Source organism: Ranitomeya variabilis, chromosome 4 (genome assembly GCF_051348905.1).
Source record: "Ranitomeya variabilis isolate aRanVar5 chromosome 4, aRanVar5.hap1, whole genome shotgun sequence".
In the NCBI taxonomy this organism is placed as follows: domain Eukaryota; kingdom Metazoa; phylum Chordata; class Amphibia; order Anura; family Dendrobatidae; genus Ranitomeya; species Ranitomeya variabilis.
In genome coordinates, this window is record NC_135235.1 from 555,596,030 (window position 1) to 555,614,943 (window position 18,914).

Here is an 18,914-nt window from a genome sequence, read left to right on the forward strand (position 1 = left end):
CACCTTTCTGACATCAATGCGAGCACCGTGGGAAAATTTCCCACGGCGCTCATGCCGACGTCACATATGTGAAGTGAGTTCATTGGCCATGAGCTCGCAGGATCTTATCTTTAGGGATCAAGGTGTTTTAACCCCTTAATGACCGCCAATATGTCTTTTAACTGACCTGAGATCAGCGTCGGACTGGGGCACCGGGACACCGGAGAATCCTCCGGTGGGCCCCGCCCCCAGCCCCTGCCTCCCTCATTTGTGCCTGCCCTGCATGCTTATAGCTGCGCCCAGCAGTGCGCACTTTATTATATAGCCGGCATCGGCTGGCAGACTGCACAGGTGATGGGAAGTGCAGGCGCAGCTCCTTCACATCACCTGCTGCCGCTGCCATTACGCTGCCAGGAGAGCTGTGTGTGCGTGCCCTGCCGTGTGGACCCTCACTTCAGCCAGCACAGTCTGAGAAACAGCTGACTGTGAGGCTGATTCTGAGAGGAGACACGCACACGCACATACAGCAGCTGACCCGCAGTCACCTGTTTCCTGACTGTGTGTGCTGCATCTCTCTGCTCCTCTTCAACAATGCCCTGGACAGCAGTGTAAATGCTGATTGGCTGCAATTCAGCCAATCAGTGTTAGCTTTCTTTGTGTGAGCTCACAGCACAGCTCAAGCAAGGAGTTGTGCTGTGATTGGTCAGCTGTCCTGCCCAAGCAGCACACGGCACGGCGATATATTGTGCAGAGGAGCAGAGGGATGGCTGCAGTCAGTGTTTGCTGTAAGTATATAACTATATGATGCCTGCACCCTGACTAGATCTCCAGCCACAGAGGCAGGAAGGGGAGGGGGTCCTATGCATCCTAAAAGTGACACAAGGGAGGGGGCCCACAGTGATATTCTAATTTTCTTGTGGGTCCCCTCCCCTATTGTATCAACCACCTCTATTTTACTGTGGCTCCCCTTTCCCTCTCTCAGTAAGCCCACAGGAAAATAGAGGTGAAACAGTGGGGGAGGGGGCCCACAGGAAAATAGAGGTGAAACAGTGGGGGAGGGGGCCCACAGGAAAATAGAGGTGACATAGTGGGGGAGGGGTCCCACAGGAAAATAGAGGTGAAACAGTGGGGGAGGGGGCCCACAGGAAAATAGAGATGAAACAGTGGGGGAGGGGGCCCACAGGAAAAAGAGGTGACATAGTGGGGGAGGGGGCCCACAGGAAAATAGAGGTGAAACAGTGGGGGAGGGGGCCCACAGGAAAATAGAGGTGAAACAGTGAGGGAGGGGGCCCACAGGAAAATAGAGGTGAAACAGTGGGGGAGGGGGCCCACAGGAAAATAGAGGTGACATAGTGGGGGAGGGGGCCCACAGGAAAATAGAGGTGAAACAGTGGGGGAGGGGGCCCACAGGAAAATAGAGGTGACATAGTGGGGGAGGGGGCCCACAGGAAAATAGAGGTGAAACAGTGGGGGAGGGGGCCCACAGGAAAATAGAGGTGAAACAGTGGGGGAGGGGGCCCACAGGAAAATAGAGGTGACATAGTGGGGGAGGGGGCCCACAGGAAAATAGAGGTGAAACAGTGGGGGAGGGGGCCCACAGGAAAATAGGGGTGAAACAGTGGGGGAGGGGGCCCACAGGAAAATAGAGGTGACAAGTGGGGGAGGAGGCCCACAGGAAAATAGAGGTGAAACAGTGGGGGAGGGGGCCCACAGGAAAATAGAGGTGAAACAGTGGGGGAGGGGGCCCACAGGAAAATAGAGGTGAAACAGTGGGGGAGGGGGCCCACAGGAAAATAGAGGTGACATAGTGGGGGAGGGGGCCCACAGGAAAATAGAGGTGAAACAGTGGGGGAGGGGGCCCACAGGAAAATAGAGGTGAAACAGTGGGGGAGGGGGCCCACAGGAAAATAGAGGTGACATAGTGGGGGAGGGGGCCCACAGGAAAATAGAGGTGAAACAGTGGGGGAGGGGGCCCACAGGAAAATAGAGGTGAAACAGTGGGGGAGGGGGCCCACGACATATTGGGTGACACAGTAGGGGAGGGGGCCCATAGGAAAATAAAGTTGAAACAGTGGGGGAGGGGGCCTACAGGAAAATAAAGGTGAAACAGTGGGGGAGGGGACGCACAGCATATTAGGTGACACAGTAGGGGAGGGGGCCCACAGGAAAATAGAGGTGAAATAGTGGGGGAGAGGCACACGGGAAAATAGAGGTGAAATAGTGGGGGAGGGGCCCCACAGGATATTGGGTGACACAGTGGTGAAGGGGGTCCTCGGGTAATTAACACCTTTACGACATCTGCCTTACATGTATGGCTCGTGTTAAATCCCACCATCAATCTCTGACAGCAGCATATAACGCATGCCAACATGCGTGCGCATCATTCTCTCACACATTGGCGCCCATGATGTGATTGTGGTCGCCGATGGGTTGTAATGACAGCCAGGGCAGGGTCTTTTTCCTGTGGCCAGGCTTTAAAGGAGACTGTGATTTCTGCTATATGCAGTGATGCTGTGGCATCACTGTATATAACAGCACATGCGATCGGATGATCGCATTTTCAGGTCCTCTAAGGGGGCTAACTGTACCAGTGAAAGGTAACAAATATATTAAAAAAATTCCTAAAAGTTCAAATCACCCCTTTTTATCCCATCTACTATATAATTGTCTAAGGGTCAATTCCGTCTGTCTGTCTGTCACGGATATTCATTGGTCGCGGCCTCTGTCTCTCATGGAATCCAAGTCGCTGATTGGTCTCGCCAGCTGCCTGTCATGGCTGCCACGACCAATCAGCGACGGCCACAGTCCGATTAGTCCCTCCCTACTCCCCTGCAGTCAGTGCCCGTCGCCCGCTACATAGTCCCCGCAGTCACCGCTCACACATGGTTAATGCCAGCGGTAACTTTACCACATTATGCCGCAGGTAACTCACTCCGTTACCGCCGCTATTAACCCTGTGTGACCAAGTTTTTACTATTGATGCTGCCTATGCAGCGTCAATAGTAAAAAGATCTAATGTTAAAAATAATTTAAAAAAATAAAAAATTATTATATACTCACCTTCCGCCGCCTTTCCCGCTTCTCGCGACGCTCCGGTGACCGCTCCACGCAAGCGGCAGGTTCCGGTGGCAAGGATGGTATGCGAGAAGGACCTGCCATGACGTCACGGTCATGTTTCCGCGATGTCATCATAGGTCCTGCGAGAAGGACCTGCCATGACGTCACGGTCATGTGACTGCGACGTCATCACAGGTCCTGCGCTCATACCAACCCTGGGACCGGAACACAGCACCGCACACAGGGCCAGGACTTCAAAGGGCCTTCGGAAGGTGAGTATATGTTTATTTTTTATTTTAAGTCTGTATACTACGTGGCTCTGTGCTGTATACTACGTCACTGTGCAATATACTACGTGGCTGGGCAATATACTACGTGGCTGGGCAATATACTATGTTGCTGGGCAATATACTACGTGGCTGGGCAATATACTACGTGGCTGGGCAATATACTACGTGGCTGGGCAATATACTACGTGGCTGGGCAATATACTATGTGGCTGGGCAATATACTATGTGGACATGCATATTCTAGAATACCCGATGTGTTAAAATCGGGCCACCATTTAGTTGAAAAATATATTTAAAAAATAAAAAACAACACATATTTGGTATTGCTGGGTTCAGAAAAGTCCGATCTATCAAACTATAAAAACAACCCGATCAGTAAACACCGTAAACGGAAACAACTCAAGAACGCCAAATGTCCTTTTTTTTTTCTATCATACAGCTTCCCTATGTGTAATAAAATGCGCAGCAGTCGCCGTCTTCTGCCGCTGTGTCGTTGCTTCTGTCTTCTTCATTGCAGTGGAATATGGCCTCCGGTAAGTATTTTACTACACATAGTGGACCTACATTACTGTTCTCGTGTTTAATGTAGTTTATAGAGGATCTGTCCCCTGTGGTGCAGTATATAGAGGATCTGTCGGCTCTCCTGTGTGGTGTAATATATAGAGGATCTGTCAGCTCTCCTGTGTGGTGTAGTATATAGAGGATCTGTCAGCTCTCCTGTGTGGTGTATTATATAGAGGATCTGTCAGCTCTCCTGTGTGGTGTAGTATATAGAGGATCCGTCAGCTCTCCTGTGTGGTGTAGTATATAGAGGATCTGTCAGCTCTCCTGTGTGGTGTAGTATATAGAGGATCTGTCAGCTCTCCTGTGTGGTGTAGTATATAGAGGATCTGTCAGCTCTCCTGTGTGGTGTAGTATATAGAGGATCTGTCAGCTCTCCTGTGTGGTGTAATATATAGAGGATCTGTCAGCTCTCCTATGTGGTGTAGTATATAGAGGATCTGTTAGCTCTCCTGTGTGGTGTAGTATATAGAGAATCTGTCAGCTCTCTTGTGTGTGTAGTATATAGAGGATCTGTCAGCTCTCTTGTGTGGGGTACTATATAGAGGATCTGTCAGCTCTCCCGTGTGGTGTAGTATATAGAGAATCTGTCATCTCTCCCGTATGGTGTGGTATATAGAGGATCTGTCAGCTCTCCAGTGTGGTGTAGTATATAGAGGATCTGTCAGCTCTCCTGTGTGGTGCAGTATATAGAGGATCTGTCAGCTCTCCTGTGTGGTGTAGTATATAGAGGATCTGTCAGCTCTCCTGTGTGGTGTAGTATATGGAGGATCTGTCAGCTCTCCTGTGTGGTGTATATAGAGGATCTGTCAGCTCTCCTGTGTGGTGTAGTATATAGAGGATCTGTCAGCTGTCCTGTGTGGTGTAGTATATAGAGGATCTGTCAGCTCTCCTGTGTGGTGTAGTATATAGAGGATCTGTCAGCTCTCTTGTGTGGTGTAATATATAGAGGATCTGTCAGCTCTCCTGTGTGGTGTAGTATATAGAGGATCTGTCAGCTTTCCTGTGTGGTGTATTATATAGAGGATCTGTCAGCTCTCCTGTGTGGTGTAGTATATAGAGGATCTGTCAGCTCTCCTGTGTGGTGTAGTATATAGAGGATCTGTCAGCTCTCCTGAGTGGTGTAGTATATAGAGGATCTGTCAGCTCTCCTGTGTGGTGTAGTATATAGAGGATCTGTCAGCTCTCCTGTGTGGCGTAGTATATAGAGGATCTGTCAGCTCTCCTGTGTGGTGTAGTATATAGAGGATCTGTCAGCTCTCCTGTGTGGTGTAATATATAGAGGATCTGTCAGCTCTCCTATGTGGTGTAGTATATAGAGGATCTGTTAGCTCTCCTGTGTAGTGTAGTATATAGAGAATCTGTCAGCTCTCTTGTGTGTGTAGTATATAGAGGATCTGTCAGCTCTCTTGTGTGGGGTACTATATAGAGGATCTGTCAGCTCTCCCGTGTGGTGTAGTATATAGAGAATCTGTCATCTCTCCCATATGGTGTGGTATATAGAGGATCTGTCAGCTCTCCAGTGTGGTGTAGTATATAGAGGATCTGTCAGCTCTTCTGTGTGGTGCAGTATATAGAGGATCTGTCAGCTCTCCTGTGTGGTGTAGTATATAGAGGATCTGTCAGCTCTCCTGTGTGGTGTAGTATATGGAGGATCTGTCAGCTCTCCTGTGTGGTGTAGTATATAGAGGATCTGTCAGCTCTCCTGTGTGGTGTAGTATATAGAGGATCTGTCAGCTCTCCTGTGTGGTGTAGTATATAGAGGATCTGTCAGTTCTCCTGTGTGGTGTAGTATATAGAGGATCTGTCAGTTCTCCTGTGTGGTGTAGTATTTAGAGGATCTGTCAGCTCTCTTGTGTGGTGTAGTATATAGAGGATCTGTCAGCTCTCTTGTGTGGTGTAGTATATAGAGGATCTGTCAGCTCTCCTGTGTGGTGCAGTATATAGAGGATCTGTCAGCTCTCCTGTGTGGTGTAGTATATAGAGGATCTGTCAGCTCTCCTGTGTGGTGTAGTATATGGAGGATCTGTCAGCTCTCCTGTGTGGTGTAGTATATAGAGGATCTGTCAGCTCTCCTGTGTGGTGTAGTATATAGAGGATCTGTCAGCTGTCCTGTGTGGTGTAGTATATAGAGGATCTGTCAGCTCTCCTGTGTGGTGTAGTATATAGAGGATCTGTCAGCTCTCTTGTGTGGTGTAATATATAGAGGATCTGTCAGCTCTCCTGTGTGGTGTAGTATATAGAGGATCTGTCAGCTTTCCTGTGTGGTGTATTATATAGAGGATCTGTCAGCTCTCCTGTGTGGTGTAGTATATAGAGGATCTGTCAGCTCTCCTGAGTGGTGTAGTATATAGAGGATCTGTCAGCTCTCCTGTGTGGTGTAGTATATAGAGGATCTGTCAGCTGTCCTGTGTGGTGTAGTATATAGAGGATCTGTCAGCTCTCCTGTGTGGTGTAGTATATAGAGGATCTGTCAGCTCTCTTGTGTGGTGTAATATATAGAGGATCTGTCAGCTCTCCTGTGTGGTGTAGTATATAGAGGATCTGTCAGCTTTCCTGTGTGGTGTATTATATAGAGGATCTGTCAGCTCTCCTGTGTGGTGTAGTATATAGAGGATCTGTCAGCTCTCCTGAGTGGTGTAGTATATAGAGGATCTGTCAGCTCTCCTGTGTGGTGTAGTATATAGAGGATCTGTCAGCTCTCCTGTGTGGCGTAGTATATAGAGGATCTGTCAGCTCTCCTGTGTGGTGTAGTATATAGAGGATCTGTCAGCTCTCCTGTGTGGTGTAATATATAGAGGATCTGTCAGCTCTCCTATGTGGTGTAGTATATAGAGGATCTGTTAGCTCTCCTGTGTGGTGTAGTATATAGAGAATCTGTCAGCTCTCTTGTGTGGTGTAGTATATAGAGGATCTGTCAGCTCTCTTGTGTGGTGTAGTATATAGAGGATCTGTCTGCTGTCCTGTGTGGTGTAGTATATAGAGGATCTGTCATCTCTCCCGTATGGTGTGGTATATAGAGGATCTGTCAGCTCTCCAGTGTGGTGTAGTATATAGAGGATCTGTCAGGTCTCCTGTGTGGTGTAGTATATAGAGGATCTGTCAGCTCTCCTGTGTGGTGTAGTATATAGAGGATCTGTCAGTTCTCCTGTGTGGTGCAGTATATAGAGGATCTGTCAGCTCTCCTGTGTGGTGTAGTATATAGAGGATCTGTCAGCTCTCTTGTGTGGTGTAGTATATAGACGATCTGTCAGCTCTCCTGTGTGGTGTAGTATATAGAGGATCTGTCAGCTCTCCTGTGTGGTGTAGTATATAGAGGATCTGTCAGCTCTCCCGTGTGGTGTAGTATATAGAGGATCTGTCAGCTCTCCCTTGTGGTGTAGTATATAGAGGATCTGTCGGCTCTCCTGTGTGGTGTAGTATATAGAGGATCTGTCAGCTCTCTTGTGTGGTGTAGTATATAGACGATCTGTCAGCTCTCCTGTGTGGTGTAGTATATAGAGGATCTGTCAGCTCTCCTGTGTGGTGTAGTATATAGAGGATCTGTCAGTTCTCCTGTGTGGTGTAGTATATAGAGGATCTGTCAGTTCTCCTGTGTGGTGTAGTATTTAGAGGATCTGTCAGCTCTCTTGTGTGGTGTGGTATATAGCAGGGGTGTCAAACTGCATTCCTCGAGGGCCGCAAACTGGTCATGTTTTCAGGATTTCCTTAGCATTCCACAAGGTGCTGGAATCATTATGTGCAGGTGATTAAATTATCACCTGTGCAATACAAGGAAATCCTGAAAACATGACCTGTTTGCGGCCCTTGAGGAATGCAGTTTGACACCTCTGGTATATAGAATCTATCCTGTGTGTTATTTTTAAACTGCATGATGGGCCCCAAGAATGATTTTTCTCTGGAGGGCCCAAGGTACTCCAGTCCGACGCTGCCTGAGATATAAGAGAATAGCCTCCCCATACAGATGACAATCCAGCAGCTGTCTTCTGTACACTATAGCTGACAACTTGCTGTATAAGCCATGATCAGTATTTGCACCTTCCAAATCTGTTTAACCCCTTAGATGCTGCTTTCAATAGTGACTACATCATTATAAATGGTTAACAGAGTGTGGGGGCTGCCTCTTTATCCAAACTGTTGCCCTCAGATCATCATTGTATGGTCCTGATGTTTGCCATGGCAGTTCATGACCAAATAGCGGCCTTAGAGTCTGACGGTTGTAGTAATCTGTTCAGAAGTTAGAGGCATTTAGGTGGTAAAAATGCACACTTTCATTTCTGTCATACCACTTTGCATTAATTCCTGAAAATCACCTGAAAGGTTAATAAACTACCTGACATCAGTTTTCAATATGTCAGGGGGTGCTGTTTTTAAAATGGTATCACGTTTGGGGGTTTCCCAATATATAGGACCCCTAAAGTCACTTCAAACATGGATAAGTCCCTAAAAAAATAAATTTTGTGAATTTCCTTGAAAAACTGAAAAATTGCTGCTAAATTTTTAAACCTCCTAAAATGCTAACAAAATAAAATAACATTTTACAAATGGTGCTGATGTAAAGCAGACATGTGGGAAATATTATTTATTAATGGTTTGCTGTGGTATGACCATCTGGATTAAAGGGATAATCATTCAAATTTAGAAAATTGCTAATTTTTTTACATTTTTCTCAAATTTTTAATATTTTTTATAAATAAGCACAAAACATATTGACCTAAATTTACCATTATCATAAAGTATAATGTGTCACGAAAAAACAATCTCAAAATCACTGGGATATGTTGAAGCATTGCAGAGTTATTACCACATAAAGTGACACTCGTCAGAATTAAAAAATTTGGCTCTGTCACTAAGGGGTTAAGACACTGTGGAATGTTTAACCCTCCTGTTTCTGTCTTTTGATGATGTTCATATTTAGCATGTACTAGTCTATACTTGGATTAATTATTAGCTTTCTTCATTCCTTACATTTGCCCAAGTCTTCTGTACATTTTTAGGTTATAATTTCAAAACAGAATATGCAACCTATGCTGAGGGCGACAGAGCGGCTGCACTGAAGCTTGGTAATGGAAAATTAGGCAATGGAAAATCAGAATTCGTATTCTGCACATCTTATTCTGTCACAGGCATTTTTTAATAAAAGCTTGTCTTGACTACGCCATTGGCAGAGCATAGATAAATACTCTGTTTATGCTGCCCCTGGGCCCTGTGGTTGGATAATAAACACTTTTACATAGAATTATTCAAGTATTGGATTTATTCTTGAATCACAGGTCAGAAATGTAATTTTCAATGTCACTGTACTCCCTGATAAAGGTAATTGTTAAACATCATGGACAAATATTGACAGAAATGAAAAAAAAAACCTGTAATATAACAGCATCGCATATCACATTTTGACACAGCAAGAAAAAAAAAGGCAAAAAATGCAAGATAGGAACTTGACAGACTTATGTTTTGGTTGTTCTTTGTTTTTTTTTCTGTAATTTACGGCCCCTATTTATCACTGTCCAACCATTTGAGGTTTATAGGGAAGTCCAGACTTCCATCTCTCAGGGAAGTGAGAGATCGGGCAGATAGAATTTCAACAACCAATCTTTTTAATTTGAGTGAAGATAAGCTGCTGTCAGACACAACGTTCTCCTTTTTGCCCATTTAACAACACAGCAATGCTTGGCTAAGCCATCTTGTGTATGGTTCTGTAAAGGTGGAGAAGATGACTGAACACTAGTGATGGGCGAGCATTAAAATGCTCGGGTGCTCATTGCTCGGGTCGAGCAAATTGGAATACTAATGTAAGTCTATGGGAAGCCAGAGCACTTTAGAGTCTAAAAACATCGGAATTGATGGGAACAGTGCTCAAAAGACATGAGAACACCATGGGGAAGACCTCTGGAAGCATTTCTGACTCCCAGGTCACCGCTGTGAACAATGTTGTCAGTCTTACGCCACTTTTCCAGGCGCACAATAATACATACAAACAAAACCAAAATGGATTTTTCTGGGAAATATATTAAGGAACATCCTTGCCAGGGTAATGATTTGTATGTAAGTCAAAATAAATTACCGGAAAAATAAATGTTCCTCAACCACTTGGGCTATGTTCAGACGTAGCGTTTTTGATGCGTTTTTCAACTTTAGCATTGCTTTCAACCAATACAAATACATTCACTGGGAAATGTCACTTTAACATTTTACAACCTTAGCTGTCCATGTGGTATGTGACACATCATCAGGCACATTCTATTTCATTTATGAAGGAGGGACTGTTAAAGGGGGAGGGCCATCAAGCGGACTTTAATATTCTTAAAGGGACAGCAGTTGTTCCTCACTATTCTTAGAGAGCCATCAGCCGGCTATGCTTTGTTGTTCCCATTATTAAACAGTGGGTCCCTTAGGCTGGGTTCAGATTGCGTTTTAGCAGTCAGCTAGACGGACTGCGTTACACCGCGGCATAACGCAGTGTAACACAGTCCGTTAACTCTGTTAAATTTAGCTCTATTTCAGGCGCATCGCTAGTGCATGCCCAAAATGGGAGTGCGCTAGCGATGTGCCGTCATTGAGTGACGGACCCGGGTCCGTCACTACTAGCGCAGATAGAGCACCTGCTAGCTCTATCTGCGCTAGCGATATGACATATCGGCACTTGCGAAGACAGCAGCCCGTTAACGCATGTGTTGAACGGGCTGCTGTTAACGCAATGTGAACCTAGCCTTATACTGTTATTGCCTATGCATTGAATGCAAGTCCTGCCCCAAATTTGGATGCACCCCAATAACCCAAAAACAGATATCCTGGCAGGCCCCATGAAACCAAAGTTCCCATTACAAATTTGGTGCTCCCATACTGTTTGAATATGCATTTAATGCAAGGCCTGCCCTGCCCGAAAGTTACGCGCACCCCAATAACCCTTTGAACCGACGTCCTGGCCACATGAAACCAAAGTTCCCATTATTATTTATTTGGTACTGCCGTACTGTTTGCCTATGCATTGAATGCAAGGCCTGGCCTCCCCCAAAGTTTAACGCACGCCAAAAACAGTTTGAACAGACATGGTGGATGGCCACTTGAAACCAAAGTTCCCATTATTATTTATTTGGTATGGCCTACTGATTGCCTTTGCATTGAATGAAAGGCCTGGCCTGCCCCAAATTTACACGCACCCCAAAAACATTTTGAACAGACGTGGTGGATGGCCACATGAAACCAAATTTCTCATTATTATGGTTTCTCTATTCCTATGCAGTTTGCCCATGATGTGAATGCAAGGCCTGCTCCAAATTTGGACGCACCCCAATAACCCCCAAAACTGACGTCCTAGTGGATGTAAAACATTCAAGAGAGAAAGTGAGCAAAAACCCTGCTGTAGCTGAGTAAATAAAAAGCAAAAAGTGCATTTAACTAACACAGAGTTTTTAATAATACTGTTTTTGAAAAATAGCATAAAAGCCATCCCACCACGACAAGGTAACTTTGATTGGGACTGTCCTACACTGTCAAATATTAAAACCTTACCTTGTGTCATGTGGAATGGCTTTTATGCTATTTTTGATCAATAACAGTATTACTAAAAACTCATTGTTATTTAAATGCATTTTTTGCTTTTTATTTACTTAGTTACAGCAGGGTTTTTGCTCATTTTTTCTCTTGAATGCTTTATATGTTTTATGGCCAATGCGAACATGCGCTTATGAGCTGCATGTGTACCAACTCAAGTGAAGCTCAATTTTTGTGTTTTTTCTTTGTATTATTGCATTCTGTGCAAGCCGGGGTGTGTCCTCCCTGTTTCCGAGCTAGAGATTGTATATAAGTCTTCCCCAGACTGGTGTTTCACTTTTTGGGCCCAGTCCATTTGTCTGTCCTTATTCACACTGAGGTCAACATTGACACATGGTAAGGTTTTAATATTATACAGGGCAGGACAGTCCCGATCAGAGTTACCTTGTCGTGCTGCGATGGCTTTTATGCTATTTTTGATCAAAAACAGTATTACTAAAAACTCTGTGTTATTTAAATGCACTTTTTTCTTTTTATTTACTTAGTTACAGCAGCGTTTTTGCTAATTTTTACTCTTGAAGGTTTTATATGTTTTATGGCCAATGTGAACATGCGCTTATGAGCTGCATGTGTACCAACTCAAGTGAAGCTCAATTTTTGTATTGTTTCAACATAGTGGATGGCCACATGAAACCAAAGTTCTCATTATTAGGAAGTTGGTACTCCCATACTGTTTGACTATGCAGTGAATTGCAGTGTTAAGCTTGAAGAATCTGCACTGGAGAATTGAAGTGTTGAGGATGAAGACCCAAAAGTGGAGAATTGCATTGTTAAAGCAGCTGAACAAACCCCTACAGTTCCACTATTAGGAACTGGGTCTCCCATACTGTTTGGCTATGCAGTGAATGCAAGGCCTGCCCCATTATTTGCACGCATCCCAATCCTCCTTGCAAGAAACATGGAGGAGGGCCTCATAAAAAAATTGCCCCTGGGGGTACAGATCAACATAAGGTGCAAACTTTTTTTACGGGCATCATAAACACCCTTTAACACAATAACGTGGCTGTTGCATCACCGAACACGTTCATCCTGGTGATCTAGTGGTGGTGTCTGAAGAGACGTGGAGGATGGCCTCCTAAAAATTATTTTCCCAATTTAAAGGAGCGGGTCTCCTATACTTGTAATGCCCATGCACTGACAAACATTTTCCCCTGGGGGGTACACATCAACATAATGTGTAAAAAAATTTTTTACGGGCATCAAAAACACCCTTTGACACAATAATGTGGCTGTTCCATCACGGACCACGGTCACCATGGTGATATAGTGGTGGTGGATGATGAGGATGAGGAGAAGGAGGAGGACGACAACAGCAAATAGGCAAAATCATGAAGCATATACCCATGTGTGGGTGTGAAGAGGTGCATGGTAATAGAGTTACCAATATTTTGTTGCAATCTTTCTGTGGTGTAGAGAAGTCTGGCCCAATCCAGCCTTTGTTCAATTTTATATGAGTCAGCCTGTCAGCATTTTCAGTTTACAGGCGGATGCGCTTATCAGCTATAATTCCACCAGCGGCACTAAATACCTGCTCTGACAAAACGCTAGCGGCAGGGCAGGCCAGGACCTCCAAGGTGTAAAAAGCCAGTCCATGCCATGTGTCCAGCTTGAATACCCAATATTTATAAGGCACTGAGGAATCATGGCAAATGTTGGTACGGTCATCAAGGTACTCCCTCAGCATCTTCCAAAACTTCGCACTTCTTGTGAGAGTACCTCGCACCTCAGGGCCTGTGCGATGGAAGGGTCTGAGAAAACTCTCCAAGAACTTTACTAATGTTCCCCTGCCTCTGCTGGATTGGAGTTGTGTCTCTCTCGCCTGTACTCCTTGGTTGTCCAACGAACTGTGACCCCTGCCGCCAGCATTTTCAGATGGGAATTTTTTAAATAATTCCACAACAAGGTCCCTCTGGTACTGCACCATTTTAGTACACCTGTCTGTCTCTGATAGAAAGTTCTCCTTGTAGCATGGGACTAGAAATGTCACCAACCAGTAATGACTGTCACCCAAAATTTTGAAAGCGCGAGGGTCACGGGAAAGGCAGCATAATAGAAACTCAGCCACATGTGCCAGATTGCTAACAGGCAAGACTTCCGTGTACTCACCAAGAGGACGACTGACCATGCTGTCTTCCTCTTCCTCCTCCTCCTCCCTGTCCTCAGGCTATCCACGCTGAACAGATGGTATGACAGTTGTGCTTGTAGTGTCGTCGATGGTACGTGTGTGAGCTTGCCTAGACTTAGAGCCACCACCAGATTGCGGCCATTGTTACACATGACCATGCCTGGCTGGAGGTTCAGTGGTGTCAACCACAGATCTGCCTGCTCTTTCAGAGCTGTCCACAACTCTTCAGCATTGTGCGGTTTGTCACCTAAGTATATTAGCTTCAGCACAGCCTGTTGCCGATTGGCTGAGGCAGTGCTGCAGTGCTTCCAGCTTGTGACTGATGTGGTCATTGCGGAGATGGAGGGTGAAGAGGAGGAGGTGCAGGAGCTGTACACTGTGAGAGCAACCCTAATTGACGTAGGGCCCGCAATCCTCAGCGTCGGGAGGATGTGTTCCATCTCAAGGTCTGACTGGGTCCTGGCTTCCACTATGTTAACCCAGTGTGCAGTCAGCGAGATGTACCGTCCCTGCCCAGAAACACTTGTCCACATGTCCGTAGTTAGGTGGAATTTACCAGTAACAGCATTGTTGAGGGCATGGCTAATGTTGTGGGGCGCGTGCTTGTATAAAGCAGGGAAGGCACACTGGGAGAAATAGTGGCGGCTGGGGACTGAGTACCTTGGGACGGCTGCCGCCATCAGGTTGCGGAAAGGTTCCATCTCCATGAGCCTAAAAGGCAACATTTCGAGCACAAGCAGATGAGAAATGAGTGAATTTAGTAGTGTGGCCTGGTGGGCGTTAGCAGCGTATTTGCGCTTGCATTCCATGGACTAGGGTACAGACAACTGAACGCGGATGTGGACGTGCTTGATGATGGTGCTAGTTGAGTGTGTGCAACTACAGCTGCAGGGCACCAGGCATCTTCGCATGCACCGTAGACAGGGGATTGGCTTGCATGCACAACAGTGGAAGAAGCAGTGGTGTCACCGGCAGGCACTGTTCCTGGACCCTTGGGTTCAGCCCACAAAGTTGGGTGCTTTGCTGCCATGTGCCTGATCATGCTGCTGGAGGTCAGGCTGGTTGTTATGCTAACCCTGATGTGGGAATGGCAGGTGGTGCAAATGGCCTGTTGGGGGTTATCGGCACAATCCTTAAAAAATGACCAGACTCGGGAAGACCTAACTGTTGTACTGCCAACTTCTGTCGGATTAGTGTTACAGGTAACGGTTGCCTGCCTTCTTTCTGCGGCCACCACACTGCTTCTTCCTGCCTGTTGGGTGCTATGCCTACCTCCCCCTGTGTGCTGCTGTCCTCGCTCTGCATGTCCTCCTGCCTGGTTGGGTCAGTTACTATATCATCCACCACCTTGTCTTCCACTTCAGCACCCTTGATCTCCTCCTGACTTTCTGGCAATTGTGTCTCATCATCGTCCACCTCTTGTGACACTGTCCCACTGTCGCCTTCGTGTGACCCTGGCTGCTCAAATATTTGGGCATCACTACATGCGATCTCCTCTTGCCCCGCTTCAAGTGGACCGGGTGAGAGGCCTGAATCTATAAATGGAAAAGTGAACAGCTCTTTGGAGTGTCCAAGTGTGGGATCAATTGCCCCTGGGCACTTGGCATTGTGGGAGGAAGGAGGATCAGGGTGAGGAATATGTGGTCCACACTCACGGCTACTCAGACTTGACCATGTGGAAGACAGAGTGGTGGTGGTGGCAAAGTGACTGGAAGTATTATCCGCTATCCAACCAACAACCTTTTGACACTGCTCTGTGGTGTGCTGTGTGGTGTGATGCTTCAGTCCCCTAGTAATTGTGACAGGAATGTCGAGCGAGAAGATGTGGGTGTTTGTTGTGGCACAATTTCAGCTTGCCCATGGCCTCGGTCTCACCCTCTGCATGCATCATCACGTCCACTTCCCCGTCCCTTGCCACGCACCTTGCCCATTTTAAATGTACTACAATATTTTCCACGTTCACTAAAAATACCTGACTTTGGAGCTAAATTAGATGTGATCCGTGTGTGGGAAAACCACAGTTTAAAATATCTGGCCTGTAGGTAGCAATTTTTTTCTTCAAACTGGTGTCAATAACTAGACTAAAACACAGCAAAAACAGTTCAATGGAGACCTCAAATGCCACAATTTTTAGACCACAGATAGATGAGGCGTGTGACAGAGATACCCCACTGTAAATTATCTGGCCTTGATTTTTTTTTATTAAACAGCAAAATAGTGTAAATAAGTAGTCTAAGGCCTGTCCCACCCGTCCAGATAATTCTGGTACCGGAAAAATCGGTACCGGAATTATCCGTGTCCGTGTGCCCGTGCATTTCTGTGGCACATCAGTGTGGCACACGTGCGGCACACGTGTGCCGACTGGGTACCACACGCACCGTGCAGGAGACAGCGCTAGAGATAAGCGCTGTCCCCCACATGTGGTGCTGAAGCCGCCATTCATATCTTCTCTGCAGCAGCGTTTGCTGTAGAGAAGATATGAATAATCCTTTTTTTTGTTTGTTTCTCGTGTTTAACATAAAGATCCCTGTCCCCACCCCCCTCCCACCCCCTGTGCGCCCGCCCGCTGTTATTAAAATACTCACCCGGCTCCCTCGCTGGCGCTGCTTCCTGTCCTGGCCGCACCTTCTACTGTATGAGCGGTCACGTGGGGCCGCCGATTACAGTCATGAATATGCGGCTCCACCTCCCATAGGGGTTGAGCCGTATATTCATTTCTGTAATCGGCGGCCCCACGTGACCGCATACAGGAGAAGCTGCTGCCAGGACAGGACACTGCAAGGGAGGCGGGTGAGTATTTTAATAACAGCAGGCAGGCGCACAGGGGGTGGGGACATGGATCTTTATGTTAAACACGAGAAACAAAAAAAAAAAAAGGATTATTCATATCTTCTCTACAGCAAACGCTGCTGCAGAGAAGATATGAATGGCGGGTTCAGCACCATGTGGGGAGGACAGCGCTTACTGTAGCGCTGTCTCCTGCACAGCACACGGACTGCACACAGACAACGTGTAAATTGACTTTAATGGGTCCGTGTAATCCGTGCGCTCCCACGAACACTGACATGTCTCCGTGTTTGGCACACGGAGACACGGTCCGCAAAAAATCAATGACATCTGCACAGATGCATTGATTTCAATGTGTCTACGTGTGTCAGTGGCTCCGGTACGTGAGGAAACTGACACCTCACGTACCGGAATCACTGACGTGTGAAACCGGCCTAAGACACAGCAAAAACAGTTCACTGGAGCACAAAAAATGCCCCAATTTTTAGCCCACAGATAGGTGAAGCGTGTGACGGAGATACTCCACTTTCAAACATCTGCCCTGTATTTTTTAAAAAAACTGCAAACTTGTGTCAATAAGAAGGCTAAGACACAGCAAAAAACTTAAATGTAGGCCTCAAATGCCACAATTTGTAGCCCACAGATAGGTGAGGAGTGTGACGGAGATACCACACTGTAAAATACGTGGCCTGTATTTTTATTTTTTACAGCAAAATAGTGTCAATAACTAGGGTAAGACACAGCAAAAAACTTAAATGTAGGCCTCAAATGCCACAATTTGTAGCCCACAGATAGATGAGGCATGTGACGGAGGGAGATACCCCACTTTAAATTATCTGGCCTTTTTTTTTTAAACAACAAAATTGTGTCAACAAGTAGGCTAAGACTCAGCAAAAACAGTTTAATGGAGCACAAAAAATGCCCCAATTTTTAGCCCACAGATAGGTGAGGCGTGTGACATAGATTCTCCACTTTGCAACATCTGTACTTTTTTTTTTTTGGCAGCAAAATGTCAATAACTAGACTAACACACAACAAAATAATTGCAATGGAGCCCTGAAATGGCACAATTTTGAGAACAATGATAGGCGATCTGTGTGGCAGACAAAACACAGTGTAAAATATCTGCCCTGTAGGTAATTTTTTTTAAGCAAACTGGTGTCAAGAACTTGACACTCCAAATTTTTTTTTACAGTACCACAAAAATGGCAGAATGTTATGTGCACTCAGATGTGATCGCTGTGACTGCCAAACCCCTGTTTAAAATAGCTGTATTTTAATACTTTACTATGGAAAGGATCTGGCTGTATTCTGCAGAGCCAACAAGCAAATGGAGAAAAAAAACATGTGCTCTGGATTGCTTTTAAATAAAATAATCAGGATTAAGAGGCAAAAAAAAAAATATTCCTGGCCACTGATACCTGGGGCTATGTATATACGGTCAATATATGTAATAGGCAACAGCAGCAGACAGTAATAGAATGGACCCTCTTGCTGTATGCAATAAATTATGCCACATACAATGTCTGCCTGCCTAGCACTGATATCTATATACACACATACACTGCCTGCATGCCTAGCACTGATATATATAGCCACATACACTGCCTGCCTACCTATCACTGATATCTATATACCCCATAATTAGTCCTTAGAAGGACTGTTGGTTTAGCTGGATTTGTGGATTCTACAATGGTATACCCACACTAACTGATACCCCACTGATTCTGTCCCTAGCTCAGCAGCACCTCTCCCTGCACTGGTGATTCCGGAGCTGAGTGTGAGGAGCAGGGCGGCGCCAGGTCTGATATAGACCTGATGACACTGTGCGGCCAGCCAATCACTGTAATGACACAACCAACATGGCTGCGGCATTACAGTGCATGGCAGACAATCCCTGCATGTTGGTTGGCGCTCTAAAGAGTGCCAAACATGCAGGGCGGGGAACCAAACTCCCTCCGAGCAACCCCGGAAATGCTCAGCGCTCGCCAAGCATCGCAAGCACTGCGATGCTCGGGCAAGTATCGAGCATTACAAGCATGCTCGCTCATCACTACTGAACACCCTCTCTGAAGAGCCCTGTCATAATATGGCTACGTTCACATTAGCGTTGCGTCAGGCGCAGCCGCGGCGACGCATGCATCACGCGCCCCTATATTTAACATGGGGGGCGCATGGACATGCGTTGCACTTGCGTTTTGTGGTGCATGCGTCAGGGCGCAGAGGACGCAGCATGATGCAGTTTTACATTTGCGTTGTGTGTTGCGTCGCCGACGCTGCACCGCACAACGCAAATGTAAACGTAGCCTATCTAATGTGACCTGTGTATTATTGTGTTTTATCCTTATGTAGAATACAGTTCCCTGTTAGTTAGGGTAACAGGGTTAACTGTAGGGCCAGCCCATAGTTGGGGAGGAGTAAATGGGTACTAGGAATTAATTCCTGCTTTTATAGTTAGCCTTGATTGAGATACAGAGAAGAAAGGACACGCTCAATCAGTTCTGATCATCATTGGGTGTGTGTGAAGAGCAGACCTACAAGGTAGAATGTTTCAATGA

The 18,914-nt window shown here is 46.1% G+C and overlaps 1 long non-coding RNA gene across 1 annotated transcript in view; it reads left to right on the forward strand.

Annotated features, from left to right (window-relative positions):
• The first annotated feature begins 693 nt into the window (after nucleotides 1-693).
• Nucleotides 694-18,914, forward strand: part of LOC143769158 (uncharacterized) — a 217,830-nt gene continuing 199,609 nt past the window's right edge. Inside the window, exon 1 of the long non-coding RNA XR_013214235.1 lies at nucleotides 694-764. This is a non-coding gene — a long non-coding RNA (uncharacterized LOC143769158). The remainder of the gene's footprint in view (nucleotides 765-18,914) is intronic.